We start from the raw sequence: 23,256 nt of genomic DNA, 5'->3' as shown, positions 1-23,256 counted from the left end.
ATAGAACCGGGTCCTAATATCAGACCACCTAAGCCCGTGGTAAGCTACATATATACTAACCAGCTCAACAAGGGGGATGCCAGACCCCTAATTTGCACAGAATGCAAACAAGACAAAAAACCAAGCAATGTGAACTGAGGTCTAAGATGGTACACATGCAAGAAATAGGAGCATGTTCACACTAGCAAAAAGATGCAAAACCTACAAAAGACAAAAAATATATCTCATACCCTACCATCATTATATATAAATGTAAAGCAAAGTTGCATATGAAATATAGGGTACTTAGTGAACTATTTTTGATCAAAAAAAGTATACAAGCCGTCCCACCAGCGACAAGGTGACCCTAAATTGGGACGGTCCTACACTGTCTATATTAAAAACCTTACTGTATATCAAAGTTGACTTGTTTGCATTCTGTGCAAATTAGGGGTGTGGCATCCCCCTTGTTGAGCTGGTTAGTATATATGTAGCTTACCACGGGCTTAGGTGGTCTGATGTTGGGACCCGGTTCTATTTGTCTACCCTTTTATATGCATTACTTCAACTTTGATATACAGTAAGGTTTTTAATATAGACAGCATAACATTTTCTAACATACTTAGGCAAATGAATTGCCTGAAAACTGCCTTGTACCTCCATGCAATGCTCTGCAGCCTATCACTGGTATATATTTCTCACTCCTATACGTTGTTTAATCCATGATACTTTAAGGTCATCACACTTACTTTAACATTTTATGATCCATGTAGAGTTGCCAGTCTGTTTTTTTCTGCAGTTTTATGGTCTCCTGTTGTCTTAAGCTAGTTGATTGATTGCTAACGAGTTAAATCTGTGTAGATCTAAGCAGATACGTCCCTATATATTGAGACATAGTCAAGGGGCAGCATTTATGTGGGGGCATTTATGCATATAGCATTTATGCATACTTTATCGAAGTGCCATAATTTATCAAAGTGCCGCGGCAGTTAGAAAATGGCAGTTGGGCAGGAGACAGGTAAGACATGCAAGACAATTAAACAAACTTGCTTCCAGGTCATCTGTTTTGCAAACAGTATTCACCATTTGTATCTGTGCCATTTATATTCTGGCTGCTACAATCATCCACATTCACCGTTCTCCCACAAATTCGGCACACTTCATCCATATTAACCCCTCTCTCCTCTCTTCTTCTATGTACAGTTGTCATGCTCTCTTCACAATGTTATACCACGCAGATCCATTCATTCCCACCATACAACACAGGAAACGCTCTCACAAATCACTCAACCATCTGCTCACTCTCTGTGTCGCAGGTGATATTTCTCCTATTCCAAGACCCTCCAGTAATAACACCAACTCTTTCCCTGTTACATTCAGAAACCCTGCTAATCTCATTAATATTCCCTGCATATCTTCTGTCTCATTCAACTGTGCCCTTTGGAATGCGCGCTCAGCATGTAATAAACTCTCTTACATCCATGACTTTATCCTCTCTAATTCCCTCAACCTTCTGGCTCTCACTGAAACCTGGATCCAGCAGTCGGACACCACCGCCGCTGCAGCTCTCTCCTATGGTGGCCTACATTTCTCTCATACCCCACGACCTGACAACAGATCAGGGGGAGGTGTTGGTCTGCTTCTTTCAACAAAATGTACTTTTCAGGTTATCCCCCCTGTACCTGCCCTTATCTTCCCGTCTTTTGAGGCCCACACAGTCAGACTCTACCGGCCCTTCTCCCTGCGAGCGTCTATCGCCCTCCAGGCCCCCCCCGTCAATTCCTGGATCACTTTGCTGCCTGGCTTCCAAATTTTCTATCCTGCGACATCCCCACGATAATCATGGGAGATTTTAACATCCCAATTGGCGATTCTCTTTCCCCATCTGCCACGCATCTTTTATCACTAACCTCCTCCTTCGGCCTTTTACAACTTGCTAATTCTCCTACACATGAGGACGGGAACACATTGGACCTGATATTCTCCCGGCTTTGCTCAGTACATGACTTTACTAACTCTCCCCTTCCACTCTCTGACCATAATCTTCTTTCATTCTCTGTCAAGAACTGTGACTCTACTCAAGACACTCCCACCGTCCACACTTATAGAAATTTACGCGCCATTAACACCCAGAAATTTATAAAAAGGTTGCAATCATCATTGGCCCCAATCTCCTCCCTCTCATGTCCCGACTCTGCATTGAAGCATAACAAAATAATGCTATGCGCCCTGGATGAAGCCGCACCTCCTACACAAAGAAAAATTCAGCATAGACTGCGACAACCCTGGCACACGCCTCAAACACGTCTTCTCCAGAGGTACTCCAGGTGTGCTGAACGGCTGTGGAGAAAATTAAATCTGCCCGAAGATTTCCTCCATTATAAATTTATGCTGAAAACATATAACTCTGCCCTTCACCTCTGCCCTTCTCCTCTCTGTCAGGTAAAAGTACTATCAGGTGTCCAATTGGTCATCCATCTGACAGCCGGTTTCCATCTCATTCCTATGGGCAGTCTAGGAGTATTAAGTAATATAATATATCTAATTATAAGCACAGGTGTACAGACATGGTTTTTCTGGTTTTGGTATGCCCTGAAAGACTGCAGCAATTTTATAAAATAACAGAGATTTGAATCAGAATTATATAAGACTTGTTAACTTTTTCATCTTTTTCTGTGAAAAAAATAAAAAAGGCATTAGAAGGGGCATAGATTCAAACTAAATTTTGATGATTGAAGCAAGTTTACTATAGTCCTGATGCAAAATACTGGCATTTGTGCGAAACCATCATGTAGTGGCGTAAGTGTGTCTCCTATGTCATAAAGTGTGCCAAATATATTATGTTGAATGCACCATTTTGAGTTTCCACATGATTTATATGTCCGCCCCTGATCCCAACGGCTGGACCCCCAGTGAACAACTTGCCGTGTTTGGACAAATCTGTTATAAGGGTTGTATATGTGCTCTGTGAATACTATTGAATTATAAATATATAGGATTATTAATAAGATATCACTTTTTTAATTATGTATATATTTTTCTTTTAAAACTATTTCCTACTACTTATGTTGGGTAAATGCCAACAGGACATAGTCTATCAAATCTTTGATGTGCGTTTGCCAATGAGACAGTTGCTATTAAAGATGATATCAGGATAATACAGTGATATTGTTATTTGCACATATACGGTAAACCCTAATTCATCAAAGCACTTACGCCAGAAAACTAGCTTAAAACACTTTGAAAATTCACAAAAATATTTGCGCAACGCAAAGTTTTCACGCACATTTCAGCCATCACCACCAAAATGGGCAGAACAGGGCTTGCTGATGCCCTCTCTTCTAATTCATGATGAGCTGTGGCATGTCTTATGCCACAAATCTTACTCCAGTGTCTCACTGGAGTAAGATTTGTGGCGAGTTGCACATCACTTTTAAGACATGCCCGATTCATTGAGGGGCATGTGCCTCTTAATGAATCAGGCGCCTCTAAATCCAACATGCACAAGACCATAGTATTCATTTTGAATGTATAAAAGTTAAGATAAACACATACAGTATAAGCGTACATGCACATAAGGTTACACATTTGTTATAACAATCCAGACTAGAAAGCATGGCGGTGTACACCATTTTCTGCATTTCTGAGATTATTGTCAACGTGAAATATGAACCATCTAAAACAAAGCCATGCATTGTATGGAAAACATGAATATGCAAGGAAGAAAAAGAGTCAAGTATCTTCCTGAAGCAAAATATATAAAAAGGCATGCTTTCTGGTGGCTCCAATTACTGTCACTTTAAGGCATGATACCAGCTTGTAAAGAAATCTAAGGAATCTTATTTCTGAAAAAAATTTATGAAATGCACTATTTTGGTGTTACTTTTTCAAACAAAGATAAAACCAATGGGCAATTGAGATACAGGAAATGGGATAATAATACAGGGAGAAAGGGGGAATATTAAGGCCATAATCCCATGTCGCGTAAATGCTGCATTTTTTCTGCTGTGTCTCTTGTGCAGAAAATGCATACCAGTTCAAATAAAGGAGATGAAAACTCACGCCCACTGTGGGTCTAAACATGCTATTCAACTGTGTTTTTGAAAAAAAGTGTGTAAAAAGCGCAATTGCATTTTTAAGTGCAGAATCCCGACTCTAAAACCAGCATAAGGCTACGTTCACACAATCAGTTTTTGATGAGTTTTTGACGTTGCAGATTTTCTGCACCTATTAGGCTATGTTCACACACGTTGTGTTTTGCTGCATATTTTGAAGCAGATTTTTATGCAAATTTTCAGCTGCGTCTAGCAGTATCAGCAAAGTCTATGAGAAACCAGAATTCTCTGTTCACACATGTAGCTTTTTCTTTGCTGTATTTTCTGCCTTGCTTGCGTATTTGGAAAATAGAGCATGTCACTTATTTCAGCGTTTCTGCAGCAGAAAACGCACCTGCGTTTTTGCTGCGTATTTTTCACCCGTAGGAAGTAATGAGTGGTCAAAAATCCACAACAAATACGCAGCAAATACGCAGCAAAGAACGCAACAAATACGCAGCAAATACGCGTGTTTTTTACGCAGCGGTTTTCCTGCCAGAGAAAAGTTAGCAGCAGATGTGCAGCAGAAAAAAACACGTGTGTGAACATAGCCTTACATAAATGATAGTACATGCGTTTTTATCGCATTTTGACGCTGTGGTTTTTGTCTCTTGTTGGTAAGTCATGTTTTCAACAAACTTGCTTTGATACTTTCTGATATTTGGCTTTGAAAAAAAGTTATTGATACAGACATTTGCAGATTACATGCGTTTTTGATGCTTCTCCGCTGCAGAAACACACTAAAAACGCATGTGCTTCTATACTTGTGGATTTGAAACACGCACCGCAGATCAGTTTACTTTGAGTAAAAAACAATCACGGTGGGCAGGACATTTCTATAAATCCCATCCACTCTGCTGGAACTGTATGACGTTGCGTTTTTGACACAGCAAAAATATGCAGCATCAAAAACGCACTAAAAACTCATCGTGGGCACACAGCCTTAAAAAAACCTGCGTCAAAGGAGAAAACCAAGAAAGCAGCATTTTTTTCTGTTTGTTTCTTTTTCCGTTACCTGGTGAATTTTATGAAGTCAAATACCAAGAAGTTTCGTGCCTGTGTGAACGCTACCCAACTGCCTGAACAAGGTGTACATAAAATAGTGGCACCTATATAATGCCACAAATGCAGACTCTAAAGTTGCATTTACACTGAATGATTATTGTGAATGAGTGTTGTAGAATAAACCTCTGATCAACCAATGAATGAGCAAAACGTTCTGTCATTGGGTGAAAAGATTTTTAAGCAGGCTTAAAAATCATCCGTCCCAGCAGCACATTGTTCTGTCTGAACAGAAACTGCACTGCTAAGAACAATGGTAGCCTATGCATGCTACGCTATTACAGAACGCTCAGTGTGCATCATTCAGCTCGGTCTACCTGTGTGAACAGGCTTTTACACAACTACCAATCAGTAAATATTTACCGATTGGTGGTCAGTGTAACAAGACCCTAAGAATCTACAATATCCAGATGCCTATAATCTAAATTAATTAAATAGTAGATGACTGAGGAGTTTAGGAGGCCTTGCAGTGCATCCATTGTTAAATGAATGAAACAGCTGTTTTAAGCACCCGCAGTGTTAAAACTGTATTTAACTTTACAAGGGGTTATAAATTTAAAGTTATAAAGAGGTTGTCTCAATTTTTTAAATGTTTAAAATTGCTTGTAAAAACAAGAAACTTTGTAATTTACCTCTTATTAATAACCCTCTCCTTTCCCAAGAACAGAGGGATTTTAATTTCTATTCTGTACAGCTCTTTGCCTAGGTTACTGTCCACATAGGCAATGAGTGCATGCCGCTTGCAGACTCCATGCTTTAGACCCTGCATGCACTCCTCTGAAGCTGGCCAGGCCACCACGTCCAACCAACCTCATTCCCCCTGCGCTCCTCCTAGGCTACAGAAGCAAGCAACCTCTGCCAGCAGCCTGGGAGTCTACTCATTGCGGTATGACCATGACATTGGTACGATTTATCAATCTGCTGGAGCACACCGCCCCTCTGGCAACCAAGAAGTCGGGAGGCAGAAGAGCGGTGTGCTCCTGAAGAAAGAGCCTTTTAGTTCCTTTTAGTTTAAAAATCTCTACTTGAAGTCGGTCACCAGGATCCTCCATTGCATAAACATCAGTCTTGAATTGTGGACACAGGTAAATGGTGTGTTAAAATACACAGCACTAGTAACTATACTGTAACTAATGAGCGGTTTACCTAAAGGCTATCGCATAACCCAGGCATATTTTCTATGCACTATATGTGAACAATAAAAAGGTTCCTTTAAATGAAAACTAGTGGAAAAGTATATTGGAAAATTACATAACATTTCTTTATGGGAAGAATATCCTTGATTTGCTGACATCTTAATACACTTTTAAAGGGGTATTTCTATCTGAGACATTTATAATATATCCATAGGATATGCCAAAAATGGTTGATAGATGCCGATTCCGCATCTAATGTATCTTGAGAATGTCTCGCCCCTCTCATGAATGGCTAGCCGATTGAGTTCAGGCAATAGTCTAGCATGCGTGCACAAGCACGTCTCTCCATTTACTTTTATAGGAGTTACCAAAATAGCAAGCATACGCAGCTATTTGACAAACTCCCATAGAAGTAGATGGAGAAAGATGCATATGCGCATGACTGGGCCAAATTTTTTTGAGAAATGTGAGACCTGGATCTACCAGGTCTTTTGGTGGATATGCCACAAAACTTTCAGATACGAATACCATTTTACATTTTTAAGGACATCTTAAATACTCCTGTTTAGAGTTTCTGTCAGGTGAACATTAAAATTAATTTTGAATTTGAGTTGACTGAGTAGTTTGTTTTTTTGGTTAGTTTACACCATGAGCCTAGGACTAAAGCCCCCCATACACATTATATATGTGTCAGTCTAACTACAGTTAGGCCTATCAGTCAGCCAGCAGCTATCTCACTCGATTCTCCCATACATAGCAGCATTTGCTTTGCCATTCGCTGCTGTGTCCTCTAAGAGAGAGCTGCTGCCAGACATGTCTGTCGTCGGCTTATCTAAAGTACAGTAGTATAAAACGGATCGGCAGTCTCAAATCTGACATGCCAGATCCTTAACTCCTCCAAAAATCATCTGTTGCAGATCTAGCTGTTCTCTGATTGCTGAGCTCTGTATAACCCTGCCCCCATCACTGATTGGCAGCTGTGTACACTGTGCATAGGCAGAAACTTTCCAATCAATGGTGGGGGTGGGGTTATACAGAGCTCACGAATATGGAGGACTACATGGCAGCAGGTTTATTAGTCCTCTGGTGATAATCTCCTGCTGATAAAACTGTGATTTTATCAAAACTGCACAAAGCAGCCCAGTAAATTACACATCACTAGAATCAGGGTCTCTGTTCCTACATTATGCTGCTATCAGATTAGGTGTCAAAAACCTGATAACAGATTCCATTTAAGGACTGAGTTTTATTAATCCTGTTTCAGCATTTATGAAAAGTAGGACTCAATGTCAAATTATAAGGAGAGGCACTATTGTGAATTCATGACTTTTGAAGATCAGAAAGAGGGACACAGTGGCAAATTTTGGCTACGCCCCTGGCCACACCCCAATCCACGCCCATTTACCATTTCTTTCTACTCTGGCAGGAGGAGATGTCAGAGGAGCACTGGCAGTGAGGGATATACAGCAGACTCCAGAGACTGCAGGTTGTAGACCCAAATTATAATTATTATTATTATTTATTATTATAGCGCCATTTATTCCATGGTGCTTTACATGTGCAAATCCAGGACTGTCCGCTGTAACCGGGACGGTTGGGACTAGAGATGAGCAGATTGATTCACGGGACTCTGGTCCAGCGCCCAGATCAGTGGTGACTGGACGGGAGGGTGAATCTCTTACCTTCTGGCGTCCCCGACGCAACTTTTGATCACCCAGGGAAGCACGATGTCATCTGTGCTTCCTGCTCATCTCTAGTTGGGACTGTGAATTATTGTTTGCTCCCTCATTCACAGTCGGATACACCAGAACTTGCTCATCTTTGTGTAGCTTCACTATATGACATCTGGCTTTTTGGTGTCTGTAAAGACGTGCTCACACGTAGCATAAATACTTGTTTTTTTGTTGGTCATGTCGATTAGGTCTATTACATCACATGATTAAAAACGGACTAGCTAAATCCTTCTAAGCTCTATGTAGAAACAGGAGGTCAATTTTCACTGTATGTCACTGCAAAAGTCCCTGGCACGGGGAGGAGGAGGGAGCAGTTGGGTCAGGAGTTGAAGAGGGGAATGATTTCTGCAGGCACAAGACACTTCCTGTTTCAAGATAGAGCAGAGAAAACAGGAGAATTAGCTGGGTAGAAAGGCAAAATGAGCAATTTGTAAGTACATAGTGTTATATAATATGATTGCAATATATTAAGAAGATAAAAATTTGATGGGAGGAAGAGTGTTTTTTTAATGTCTGCTCACAGTCTTATAAACTAGTACACATGTACCACAAGGCAAAGCAGTTACATAACAGTTGATAGTTTTCGCATTTTAAAAGCAATATTTAAACATAAGTAATAGCACCAAAATAGACCCACCATCGTTATTCAGCCTGTATTTTTGTGGATCTAGCATGTTTTGAGACAGCAATGAGTATATACATCCAAACATATCTCCAGGAAACATATAAATGCTAGTTCCAAGCAGTCTACACAAAGATAAAAATGCAAGGTATGTTGCAGGTAAGAAAATTTGATGGATAGGACTAGACAAACTGTCATACACGATTAGATGTCTTGTGCATGGAGTACACTTAGGCTCCAAGAGGCTGCTTCAGTAGTACAGCTATAGGCAATATTGTCATTTAGTAAATGTTGTGGAAATGCAATGTATAGCCAAACCGTCACAATCTAACGCTCCAAACCCGTCCCTGCCTTTCATTAAGTGAGCTGTGAAAATCAATAATGACAATTATCTGGATGACCGTCAGCATAATTCCACCCAGGATGCACTGCAAAAACTATTAAAGACCAACCCACAGTAACACACCTCACTGCACAAATATACAGCACAACTGCCACTTAGGTAGTGAAAGAAGTGCCAACTCTTAAAGGAGTGGAAATCAAAGGATGATGTGACAAACTTTAGCCAGTGATTTTGCTGTGCTTATAATACTACAAATGTTACTGAGGTTCAGTATCCCATAATCATATTTAGTAGGAAGTAGACAAATTACAAAAATGCACCACTTCTGCACATCACAATGATGGTATGTCATGTAACTGGATCAATTGCTCTACAGTATATCCAAACCATGAAACGGAGTAAACTGTAATCAATTGAAAAGTGTCCACTGTGTTTAGGGCTAAATTCATATCCAATACCCATTCATTGAATTGGACCGAACTCAGACTTAACATGGTATTTTTTTTTTTTTAGGAACATTGGTTCACAAAAATAAAGACACGTAAATCGCCCATAGACTTCCCAAAAATGGGTAGCACATGTACATAAAACACAAACAAGGCCTGAGACTGGTGAAAAATACAGATTGCTGTCACATATTTGTGCACATGGAGTAACAAGGATGGATCCTGATGTACTTAGTTATATAGGATTCCTACTAAATGACTCCCATGTAGTCAAAGCTATAAGAACACAGTGAAGTTTCATTACAACCCATCGGATTGCCAAATACTTGTCACAACTGACATAATTCCCAAAAACTCATTACTTGTAATATATACAATAGTTTGACAATTCTTGAATGTGACTATAACCATCTGTATCTGCAGTGACATTTTATGATAAATTGTGGTGTTCCTGATAGTTGCATTTATTCCTACACGTCAGACTTTATTGTTTTGCTGATGTATGGAGTGAACGCTTTCATTCTATAGAAGTGTATGATCAGCATTCATATGCATTGCACCCATTATCCACAGCATGCTCGCCTGTCATCTGTCTCTGCCTCCATCTGTCATTCCTTCCATACATCCCAGCTGCTGGCTTTGTCAGTGCACACAATCTGCATTACAGGATGTCTCCCTACAATAAATAAGCCAAGGACTCACTTGCTTTTGCTGTAGGTCTTGTGCTTGGACTGTGATCCCTTACTATGTATGGCAGACAAACTTCAGACACAGACTTGTCTCTGCAGACACAGGTTATGCTTCCGCCTCTAGCACAAACATGCTTAGTTACCTGAAACAGTAAGAGAGTAAGGGAGGGTTAGGGGTGTGTGTATTTAAACTAGCCAACCAGACTGTGGCGGATGTACAGCCATCTACCTGGAGTGTAACACTTGACACGTAACCCTTTGCATACTTGTCACTCTGAATGCAAATCCAGGATTTTAGACTTTCTATTTAAAAATGTTATAAAATATAACAACTTTATTCAACAATAAAAGGAAAACAAAATATTGTTATTATTATGCTTTGCTTATATAGAACCATTATATTCCACAGCACTTTACAGATATTATCATCACTGTCCCCATTGGGGCTCACAATCTAAATCCCCTATCAGTATGTCTTTGGAGTGTGGGAGGAAACTGGAGAACCCGGAGGAAACCCACGCAAACATGGGGAGAGCATACAAACTCCTTGCAGATTATATACACATCATATCTCTGACCTTACACATAAATAGAAATATATTATCTGTTTGTCCAAGATAAACTGCCATGTTTATGGTGAGTCAGGGAAGATGTTGGCTTTTCACATTTATGGCAAACAGCTGATTTTGCCAGAGGAAGTTCAATTTTTTAAACATTTAGGGGATTTGCAGAATTAGGAAAATTAGGGTTAGAGACTTAGGCAACTTCTTTGACTCATCATGACTTAAGACATCCTGTAAAATTGGAGCATGTGTATTAAAATACAAACAATGCAAAATGTGCACCTGTTATGCCGTATTCACTACACAGAGCACTACACTTGGCACATAAGCTAGGAAAGCTCCTGCGGCATACTCAACATACTGTATCCACAGTGCTCCAATGAATAGAATTATGCTAAAAAGAGTGCACATTTAGCAAAAGTTGGGGAGAAATGGGTAGGTATATTTTTTGTACTGTATGCAATACAAAGACAATCAGGAAAACAAAATAACCATGCAGTATACAGTTTTTAAAAATGCCACCCAATGGGTGGTAAATGACGCTACATGTCTTTAAACATAAGTTAGAGATACGAGAGACACTCCAAGGATACAGTATATACTGCATCTCATATGGAAGGCTCTGAACTAATGTGACATGAGCCTTGTATAACAGTGTACAGTATTGCTTAGGTAGACAACTCCTAAATTTTTATATTGTACATGTGACTACATTTTAATACAATCGCTGCATTTTCGAGTATGATTCAATATTCGAATCACACTGGGCCATGCAAGTCAATGAGTGTGTGGAATTCATCGAACTGCACTCCGATGACATCAGAGTGCAGTCCAATTCCACTGACTGATGGAATGGGGAAGATGGAGAAATTTTATCCTCAATCTTCTTCTCATCCAAGAGAATCGGATCACCCTGTGCTCACACTGTGATCATAGTTTGATCAGATCAGAGTTTGATCAGAGTGTCATTTGCATAATTTATCCAATTTTCTTGGATGACAAAAAAAATACTCGTCTGCACTTTCCATTACCCAGGATGATCATATTAATGATCATTCTGTTTCTGTAGAATTGTGGTTGGCCGGTCTAAACAGGCCAGTTAACGACCGCCAATCGCTTGCATGTAGCTGAGTGTTTCACACTTGAAAGACATCCTAATGAGGAATTTCAATTTTGAACCTTTACGTCTTCAGATGTAATAAAACATTTTCAACTGTCCATTTCCGTGTTGTCTATAATGTTTACATAGGTGCGGGTGGGGCATTCTGCAGTATGATTGACAGCTCTGTTCTAAGATCCAGCTGCATTGTCCTCTGCTGGGATAATACTGAGCACAATGCTACTAGAACATTAAGGGAAATCTGTCATCAGGTTTTTGACACCTAATCGTGAGGACAGGATAATGTGTGGCTGTAAGAGAACGCCGGCAACTGAACAATGCACCCAATTCAAGTCTCGTAATGAATTTGGCGCATCTTATGCTCAGTCAACACTGTGTCTGAGTCCAATGTCAGGGGCATATGCTCAAGAGGCATGCGCCCAACAGTGTGCACAGTCAGGATGGATGCTAAGGCATCTGTGTACCACAGGATCCACTGTAAAAAAAAATCATATCCTGCATGGTATTCATTTCTTATACATTTAGCCAGGCGGAGGCCAAAGAGCACAGAATGACGATACACTATGGGAAAAGCAGAGACTCAGTGTACATCTAGCCTAAAGGTCTGTTTACATGGACCAGTCGGCGTTTTGATTGTAAATCAGGTGATCGGCAGCCTGGTTACATGACAAAATAATCGTGAAACAAATGATTTTAACAATACTCATTTATGATTATCCTGCAGTGTAAATGTCTCTTTACTCCAGTGCATTGTTCATCATCACCGGCATGCAAAATGCCAGTCTTAAAAGCCTATTCTCAAATTCTTTAATTAATTAGACAGCATGAAAATAAGCAAGTCTGCAACTGACTTTTTTTTTCTATCTACTGTCATTCTTTTATCTTATATCAATTGGTCTCTAGACCAAGGCCTAGTGTGCACAGTAGTTACATTCCATACATTCCAGGAGAAAGGTTAAAGGGGTATTCCCATCTCCAAGATCTTAACCCAATATGTAGTAGGCCTAAAAATAATAATATTAGCAAATACCTCCCATTAGAAATATAGTATAGTTCTTCTGATTCATTATGTAACTTACCCCATGTGCAGGGCATTGCAGTAGCTTAGGTATCCATGGTTATGACCACTCATATAGTGACAGTTAGTTGTTAGTAGTTGTAACCTTGGATACCTAAGTTACGGCAAGCAACATAGCGAATCAGAAGAACTATACTACATTTCTGATTAGAGGTATTTGCTAATATTCTTATTATTATTACACCTACTATATATTGGGATAGGATTTTGGAGATGGGAATAGCCGTTTAACTCTTAACATCTCAGTCAGCCCTCTCTAGTCCATTGATTCAGTTAGCTGCTCCACTCCTTCCTCATCACTCCCTGTATGTGTGAATACAGTGATAGCAATGTAGACTCCAGAACAAACCACCGATGGCTGAATGTGTTATAGCAGAACTTATGCTGAGCTTACCACTAATACTACAGTTCTATTATTCACTAAAGCTGTCATGAAAGGAGAGCCCGCCCTGCTAAATACCAGCAAATAAGGAGACTGCATTGCTCTGAACTGCTCAAGAGACAAATTGAGAATAACCTTGTAAGGCTATGTGCCCACGATGCAGAAATGCTCTGGATTTTTCCTGAGCGTTTCTGCATCTCCCTGGCAGAAAAAAACGCCTGCGGATTGTACATGTGGATTGTACATGCAGATTGTCCATGCGTTTTCCTGCCAGGGACAAGCGGAAGTGAAGCGTTCTTCACATGCATTTCCGCATGCGGGTTGTCAAGCGCTTTCCAAGCGATTTTAGCATCACTTGGAAAGTGCTTGTCAACTTGGTCACACTATATAAATCCATGCAATCGGCATGGATTAATATAGTGTGACCGAAAGAATGGTAAAAAATAAAAAATAAATATTATACTTACCTTCTGTTGGCCCCCGGTGTCCTTGTCTTGGCTTGCCGGCAGCTCGCGATAGACTAAAGGACCTGCCCACGTCAGCGGTCGCGTGACTCATCGCATGACTAAATGACATCACTGCAGGTCCTTTAGTCTACCGCGAGATGCCGGCAAGCAGAGACAAGGACACCGGGGGCCATCAGAAGGTAAGTATGATGTATATTTTTTATTTTATTCTTTTTTTACAGGTTCTATGGTACCCGGGTCCAGAGGAGAGTCTCCTCTCCTCCACACCCGGGTACAATCCGCACATTGAAACGCATGGCTTCCGCATGTACAGATCCAGTGATGCGGATGACATGCGTTCCAATGCAAGTCAATGACGGTGAAAACACTGCGCTTGCGCAAAATAATTGATAGTGCTGCGGATTTTTCCGCAATGATAATCCGCAGCGGAAATTTCCGCAGCATGTGCACAGCACATGCGGATTATCATTGGGGAACATGGCAGGCCTTCTACCAAGCTTTTTTTAAGCGTTTCTGCAGCGGAATTGCCTCTGCGGAAACGCTTAAAAAATGCATAGTGGGCGCACAGCCTTAAGGGCACCTGTCAGGTCCCCAATGCCCTCCAAGCCAGGAAGCGTACACCCGGCTTCAGAGACGCAGTAACACTACCGAAATGAGCGGCGCACATGTGCGAGATTTGCATGATCTGGCGATGATGTCGGCTTGTGCAAATTATGTTATCACATCTCTGAAGCCAGGTGTACGCTTCCTGGCTTCAGAGACTTACTGCTCATGACCGGAAGCCATCTTATGAACTTGCTGTCATGCGCAGTTCGCCTCTGAAGCATGAGCTGGCGATGAGACTGGCTCGTGCAAATTATGTTATCATGCCCACAGGGGTGTGATAACATGGAAGGAGAGCTGGCTAGTCAGGGGCAACTAACGCCCCATCGACTAGTCAAAGCTCTCATTAGCATAGGAAAGAGGAACATTATAAATGCTTTATTAAAGCATTTATTTAACTGAATTATGTTATACAGGGCTGGTTAGGCAGGGAGTTTAATCATAAATAGGTGAATGCTGCTGGGTTGGAGGGCATGGGGGACCTGACAGGTTTCCTCTAATGAATAGTGGCCAAAATGTATCCCTCTCTGCCCAGGCATAGGTATAGTCCAGAGTAAAGAAATTTTGCAGGTATTGAGCAATGTACAAGTTGTACATCTTGATGATTGCTATGTATTACTTTATTTAGCTTAAAGCATTCTAGCACTAGTCTAAGCAGAATTTTGTGAAAACACATTACAGCTGAAACAATCCCTATCTTAACAACACCCGTATTGTCCCTTTGTGTATAAATGAATACACTCCAGGGTCTAAATGATTAAAGGTCTCCAGAATTATAGGACACTAAACCTAAACTACTAGGCGTTTGTGTGATAAGTAGTGGCCATGGAACACGCATTATTCTGGATTTTTTTGCCAAAAAAATGATATTCAAGAACACTACAGTCAGTCTCTCGTCCATCTGGAAATATATTATATTGCGGAAAACATGTGGAAAAGAAAGATTTCAAATGTATTGTTCCTTTAACATTCTAATGAAGTAAAGCCATCTACTTGTCTTAAAGGGAATCTATCAGTAGGATCAACTCTCTTAAAGGGGTATTCCCATTCCCAAGATCCTATCCCAATATGGAGTAAGTGTAATAATAATATTATCAAATACCTCCAATTAGATACAGTATGTAGTATAGTTTTTCTGATTCGCTATGTCTCTTTCCTCATGTGCAGGCCATTGCAGGATTTTAGGTATCCATGGGTAAAACCACTGATATAGTGACAGTTACTTAGCTAGTTGCTAGTGGTCGTAACCATGGATACCTAAGGTCCTGCAATGGCCTGCACATGAGGAAAGAGACATAGCGAATCAGAAAAACTATTCTAAATATCTAATTGGAGATTTTTGTTCATATTATTATTATTATTATGTCTGTACAAAGAGAGAAAGTCCGCACCTGTGCAACTGGTGAACAAATACCCTGGACCGCAATCCAAATGAGAGACAAAGAGAGTCCACAACTTCCAACAAGACCAGGTGCTTAGCAGTCAAGAGAATCCCAAGAGTGTGCAAAGCAGTCATCAAAGCAAAAGGTGGCTACTTTGAAGAACCTAGAATATAAGACATATTTTCAGTTGTTTCACACTTTTTTGTTAAGTATATAATTCCACATGTGTTAATTCATAGTTTTGATGCCTTCAGTGTGAATGTACAATTTTCATAGTCATGAAAATACAGAAAAATCTTTAAATGAGAAGGTGTGTCCAAACTTTTGGTCTGTACTGTATATCCAAGAAAATATGAAATAGTGAGCCTGCGCTTAGGAGGAGCTATTGGGATTATCTAAGTGATACCTCTGACAGGGATTCTAGAGTAATATGTATAGGAAAAACTCAACCTACAGTGACAGTGTGCATAGAGTAGGTTAGCAGCCTTATAGTGCCTTCATAGGCTATGTGCCCACGATGCGGAAATGAAGCGGAAAATTTCCGATTCATTTCTGCATGTCCTTGCCCGGAAAAACGCGTGCGGAATTTGACACACGTTTTTCGCGCGTTTTTGAAGCATTTTGCACATGCAGAATTGCCTTGCGTTTTTCTAATGCATTGAGATGGCAATTCCACATGCGCAAACGCACAAATAATGGACATGCTGCGGAATTTTCCGCACATCAACAACGCTGCGGAAAATTCCGCAGCATGGGCATTGAAATTGCGGATTTACATTGGGGACCATGGAAGAAAGATTACCAAGCGTTTCCCAAGCATTTACGCTGCAAAAATTCAGCAGCAAAAACGCTTGAAAAACGCATCGTGGGCACGGACCCATACAAGAATAAAATTAGGCATGTATATTTATTGAAAATGTCGGGCTTTAGAGCACACATATAAAGCCAGAGTTCCTATGAAGGTGGATATATTTTCCTGTGTGTAAATTCAAGAGGTTCTAATTTACATATGATATGGCTTCAAAATCATGCTCAAGGTTTAATAATATTTCCCACTAAAAACAATTAGTAACAGACGATATATTACAAGCAGGGGTATATTTGCTCAACAATACCTCTATGGAATGCTGCGTGCATCACATCAACACGTGGGAGTCCAATATTTCCTATAGGTTAATGAAGTGACAATAGGGGTATATTTACTTGGCAGTGCCTCTTTAACCCCTTTACCCCCGAGGGTGGTTTGCACGTTAATGACCAGGCCAATTTTTACAATTCTGACCACTGTCACTTTATGAGGTAATTACTGTGGAACGCTTCATCGGATCTCGTTGATTCTGAGAACGTTTTTTCGTGACATATTGTACTTCATGATAGTGGTAAAATTTCTTCGATATCACTTGCGTTTATTTGTGAAAAAATCGGAAATTTGGCGAAAATTTTGAAAATTTCGGAATTTTTTATGCCCTTAAATCAGAGAGATATGTTGCACAAAATAGTTAATAAATAACATTTCCCTCATGTCTAATTTACATCAGCACAATTTTGGAACCAACATTTTTTTTTAGTAGGGAGCTATAAGGGTTAAAAGTTGACCAGCGATTTCTCATTTTTACAAACAAAATTTACAAAACCATTTTTTTAGAGACCACATCACATTTGACGTGACTTTGAGGGCCCTTTATGACAGAAAATACCCAAAAGTGACACCATTCTAAAAACTGCACCCCTCAAGGTGCTCAAAACCACATTCAAGAACTTTATTAACCCTTCAGGTGCTTCACAGGAATTTTTGGAATGTGGAAGAAAAAAATTAACATTTAACTTTTTTCACAGAAATGTTACTTTAGACCCAAATTTTTTTATTTCCACAGGGGTAACAGGAAAAAATGGACCCCAAAATTTGTTGTGCAATTTCCCCTGAGCACTCAGATACCCCATATGTGAGGAAAAAACACTGTTTGGGTGCACGGCAGGGTTCGGAAGGGAAGGAGCGCCATTTGACTTTTTGAATGAAAAATTTGCTGGAATAATTAGCGGATGCCATGTTGCATTTGGGGAGCTCCTGATGTGTTTAAAAAGTGGAAACCCCCCACAAGTGACCCCATTTTGGAAACTAGACCCCTTGGGGAACTTATCTAGATGTGTGGTGAGCACCCTGAACCCCCAGGTACTTCACAGAAGTTTATAACATTGAACCGTAAAAATAAAATTTTCACATTTTTTCAACAAAAATGTTTTTCAGCCCCCAATTTTGCATTTTCATAAGGGTAACAGGAGAAATTGCCCCATGCAATTTGTTGTGCAATTTCTCCTGAGTAAGCCGATACCCCATATGTGGGGGAAAACCACTGTTTGGGCGCACGGCAGGGTTCGGAAGGGAAGGAGCGCCATTTGACTTTTTGAATGTAAAATTTGCTTGAATAATTAGCGGACGCCATGTTGCGTTTGGGGAGTCCCTGATGTGCCTAAATAGTGGAAACCATCTCCCGTCCCCCAGTAACTCCATTTTATAAACTACACCCCTCCAGGATTTTATCAAGGGGTATAGTGAACATTTTGAACCCAGAGGTACAACACAGAATTTGATAACATTAGGTCATCATATTGAACAAGTTGTCATTAGTCTTGAGTGCAAGTGCTCGCTATTTGAGTTTGCATCGGGTACTCTGGTATGCACCAAGTATAGCAGGTGCTCAAGTGACATGCTCGAGTCCCTGCCCCGCATGTTTCACGGTTATTAGACACCCAAAAAACATGCAGGGATCGCTCGTGCATGGCAGGCAATCCCCACAAGGTTTTTTTGGCTGTATAACAGCTGCAAAACATTTGTATTGGAGACTCGAGCATGTCACTCGAGCACCCGCTATACTCGGTGCATATCCGAGCACCCGAAGCAAACTCAAGTAGCGAGCACTTGCACTCAAGACTAATGACAACTTGTTCAATATGATGACCTGATGTTATCAAATTCTGTGTCGTACCTCTGGGTTCAAAATGTTCACTATACCCCTTGATAAAATCCTGGAGGGGTGTAGTTTCCAAAATGGAGTTACTGGGGGGAGGGGGGACGCCATATCGTCATTTTTTTTTCTTTATTTCTGAAAAAATTCCCAACCCCAACCCTAACCTTAGCCCAACCCTAACCCTAGCCCAACCCTTGCCCAACTCTAACCCTAGCCTAACCCTAACCCTAGCACAACCCTAACCCTAGCACAACACTAACCCTAGCCCAACCCTAACTCTAGCACAACCCTAACCCTAGCACAACCCTAAACCAAACCCTAGCACAGCCCTAACCCTAGCACAACCCTAACCCTAGCACAACCCTAACCCTAAAGTTTATTTTTTACGCCGTTCCTTGTGCGGTATAAATGATTAGATGTCTTTATTCTTCGGGTCGGTGCAATTACAGCGATGCCAGATTCACATGGGGTTTTTATGACTGACAGCTGTCACATACTAAAAGAAGCATTTTTTTGCAAAGACTAGTTTTTTGTATCGCCATATTTTGAGAGCTATAATTTTTCCATATTTTGGCCAACAGAGTCATGTGACGGCTTGTTTTTTGTGGAAGAAGTTGACGTTTTTATTGGTACCATTTGCAGGCACGTGACATTTTTTGATCGCTTTCTATTCTGATTTTTAGAAGGCAGAATGAACAAAAAACAATTCAGGAATTGTTTTTTTTGTTTTTTTTTAATGCCGTTCTGCGTGTGGTAAAATTGATAAGGCAGCTTTATTCTTCAAATCAGTACGTTTATATTTTTTTTATATTTCGGCGCTTTTACACAATAAAAACTATTTTATAGAAAAAAGAATTGTTTTTGCATCGCTTTATTCTGAGAGCTATAACTTTTTTATTTTTCGGCTAATGGACCTGTATGGCGGCTTGTTTTTTGCGGGACAAGATGACGTTTTCAGCGGTACCATTTTTATTTACATTCGTCTTTTTGATCGCGTTTTATTCCATTTTTTGTTTGGCGGTATAGTGAAAAAACATAGTTTTATGTTTTGTTTTTTATTTTATTTTTTTACCGTGTTCACTAAAGGGGTAAACTAGTTAACCGAATAGTTTTATAGGTCAGGTCGTTCCGGACGTGGCGATACCAAATATGTGTACTTTTATTGGTTTATTTTTTTTTTTTTTCATAAGATTATTTATTTATGGGTACAATATATATATTTTTTTTATTATTTTATTTTTTAAATATTTTTACAATTTTTTTTTTCATATTTTTTCACTTTCTGACATTTTTTTACTTTTACACTTTGTCCCACTATGGGACTTTCACTTTTTGCAGCCTGATTGGCTGTATAGCACAGGAATGCAGAACAATCCCTGTGCTATGCAGCCTGTCAGCGCTGCACAGGGAGAAGTCATTTTGGTCGTGCACTGCGCATGACCAAAGCAACTTCCTGCCTCCTGGTGACCCGGATGTTGTCATGATGACGTCGGGTCACCATGGCAACATCTGGGACCGGACTCAGATGCCGCTGGACGCCGGCAGAGAAGGTAAGTATAGCGCTTACCTCCTCTTGCCACCGGAATGCTGCGATCGATTTCGATCGCAGCATTTCGGGAGTTTAGTGTGCAAGGAGAGGTGCAGGACCGCTCCCTGCACATAGCACTGGGTGTCAGCTGTAACAATCAGCTGACACCCGACAGCGATCTCGCCCGCACCGCTTGTGTGCGGGCAAAATCGCCAGGGTGTACTAATACGTATCAGGCCCATAAGGCCCAGCGCACAGATACGTATTAGTACACCCTGGGCCAGAAATTGGTTAAAGTGCTGTGTGCATGGAATTAACACATGGTAATCCACTTTTTCCCTGTAATGAACCGGTGTGATTATCAAGTATATGGTATATATATCCCCCATCCTGCTATATTTCCCTCGTTCTGCCACTGTTCTTTAATGTATAGAAAAAAATAAACCATTATACTCATCGACCCTCTTCTCCCCCGCCGCGCAGCTTCCTCTTTTGAAGCCGTCAGCTGACTTTAGTGTGCATGCAATGGGAGAGCATGATGTCACTGCCATGCTTCCCCAGTCACATGCATGCCCATGTCATCTGATGGCCTCTGATTTGCCAGCAGCGTGTATTGCCGTGCACGGATCCAACGGGTCTGTATGAAGCGATACACTTCAGCTGAATGTGCGTCCAAGGACGCACATCCAGATGAAGTATTTGCTGGCATCGGCAGGTCCCTCACCTGCTGGGCCCGGTGGCGGTGGCGACCTCTGCAACAGCGGTAGTTACATCCCTGGTTTTTAGTATGACGTGTAATAGCTGCTCTCCTGATCTCACTGCAGAGCTGTGTGTGATTATAACTGACACAGTGCAGCATTAAACACATTTGCAGATGTCCTCTCATAGTGTTTCAGCTTTCATTTTACAGGTAGTCAGTGTTGCAATACAGCAGAGCCGTAAGAGCTGCAGTTGCAAACGTGTTTGTAATCAGACAATGTTCAGCTCTCCTGTTCTGTGTTAGCTACATGTCTCACACTGGTAACACCTCTTTTCACTTAAAATAAGCCCTGATGGCAGATTTTCAGGAAGATACTAAGAAAACATGGATTTCTGTGGAATAAGACATCGGATCGCAGATATCAAGGTATCATTTTATTCAGCTTCCTATAACCTGCATGCCCATATAGACGGCGGAGGAGGGTTAATCCTACTGATAGATGCCTATTTAAGATCCATCTGTAATATACATCACTACTGTACTCATATTCTGTGCCACAGCTTAGGGCAACAAGCCATTAAAATGCAAATAAATTTACTGGATTCCAGAATTAATTATTAACAGCTCCTGATCGGATCATGGTTCTATACACATGAGTACTCTCTGTCATTAACTTTTATATATGCAAAAGCAATTTTATGCCAAATTGTACCAACTGCGTTCAGTATTAGGAGGAATATTATAGGAAATATCTCGATTGATTCACCCTGAGTTTTCTTCAAGCAATCAACAAATACATATAATATATACATAATACATCAAATTTACAGTATAATAAAACCATAATTAGCAAATAGATGTGTAAAGAAAACACAATGACAAAACCCTGTATACTTACCACAGGCATATTATAAAGAGAAAGTTGCACTCTCCAAGACTTCTATCCTCTAGTAATTATGTGCTATACAAAGAATTTTTTTTCTGTCCATTGTCGCTGTGCCTTGACCATTCTCTCCATCACCATTGTATAACTTACTGTCCCTCCTCCACTTTCTTTATCTTTTTACATAACAATCACACAATACTCTTATTTTATCTCTAAACCTCCAATCACCCTTGTGTGCTTTTCGGTAATGCTGAATAAAGCTGGACAATATACTTTATTTATAGGACATTATTCTTTTTCTATGTCTCTATTACTACAGTTTGTATGGTTACTTACAAATTGACCTTTAGGTTCGAAATCCATGTTTCAGCCTCTTCAAGTTGTCTCCCCCTATTTCAAATGTCACTTTTGTTTTTATTTTTGTTGTTTTAAGGGGAACTGGGCAAAAAACAGCAGTATGGAATATTGACACTTAGCTTTTTCTAGAGTCTGAATGGCAAGTCTGATCAATTATATAGCAATATAGTAAATCTGCACAGTTAAAGGGGTTATAATATATTTATTCCACATCATATTAACATATGCACCGGGTGGATCGGTGGTGGTCCAACCACTGGCTCCCCACTGATCCCAAAGCCTTCTGTAAATAGGGAGTTAGGATAATGCTAAGAATGGGAGCAAAAAACGAAAGCACAAAAATGGAAAATGGCCCTGGGGTAAAGGGTGTGGTAGATCGCTCGCTCAGCTGCACATGGAGGTAGACTCAGGTACGCTGTCTCTTTAAAACTTTTGTTGGTTTATTATAATGTGGCATAAACCAACAGTTAGTCCATGAAAATAAACACAGCCCGCTGGGCAAAAACAGGAAAAACAAAATAAAAATTGAAACACCAAGAACACAGTCCTCGTAGTAGCAGGGGTCTGCCTGCTTAGAGTTCAGAAACTCCACATGGTTCAGGAATAAACACAAGCTCCCTGATGGAGCTATCTTTCCCAGACGCTGACCTCTGAATGCCTCAGCAGGCCGAGTATTTAAACTCCCCAAGACCACACCCTGAGGTGGAGATATGGTGAATGGCCTCCCACCCTTCAAAATGGCCATTCACAAAAAAACACTCCCTTTTACTATGGACTTAACTCCTCTCAACAAATAACATGCTGGAGGAAACTTTAATGCTTTTAGTTCACTGAGGCCAACAGCCTCAGGGAAACATATCTCCCCTCCAGCACTTTACCAGTGACCTTGTCACAAGGGGTTAATGGATTTAACATAAATAACCAAAAAATCAGAATCTGGAGATTTTTTTTCTAGATTCTGATGTATTCCCATTAATTTTTAAAGAGGAACTTTCACCAAATTTTTCATGTTGAACTGGACACAGGGTGTAATAGTGGCTGCAAAGCAGAATAAAACATTTTTGTATGTTTTTTTTTTTATTTTTTTTTTTATACAGGGAAAAGAAGTACACGCCCCCAG

The 23,256-nt window shown here is 40.4% G+C and overlaps 1 protein-coding gene across 5 annotated transcripts in view; it reads right to left on the bottom strand.

Moving 5' to 3' along the window:
* PLEKHA6 (pleckstrin homology domain containing A6) overlaps positions 1–23,256 on the bottom strand; it is a 207,422-nt gene that overhangs the window by 115,471 nt on the left and 68,695 nt on the right. The window contains exons 2-3 of one of the 5 annotated variants that reach the window (XM_073667040.1): positions 15,709–15,862; positions 10,118–10,247 (exon numbers count right to left, since the gene is read on the bottom strand). The exons of 1 other annotated variant lie outside the window; for it this stretch is intronic. The gene's annotated coding sequence lies outside the window, so the exon portion shown is untranslated. Of the gene's footprint in view, positions 1–7,953; positions 7,972–10,117; positions 10,248–15,708; positions 15,863–23,256 lie in introns of those variants that run through there. 3 more of the 5 variants (XM_073667039.1, XM_073667054.1, XM_073667041.1) reach the window with 3 other exon arrangements.

This window comes from Phyllobates terribilis, unplaced genomic scaffold, assembly GCF_046119375.1.
Source record: "Phyllobates terribilis strain yellow unplaced genomic scaffold, ASM4611937v1 Scaffold_2__4_contigs__length_985480577, whole genome shotgun sequence".
NCBI classification, from domain to species: domain Eukaryota; kingdom Metazoa; phylum Chordata; class Amphibia; order Anura; family Dendrobatidae; genus Phyllobates; species Phyllobates terribilis.
The sequence above is the reverse complement of the archived record's forward strand: the minus strand, read 5'-3'. Positions and strand labels throughout refer to the sequence as shown.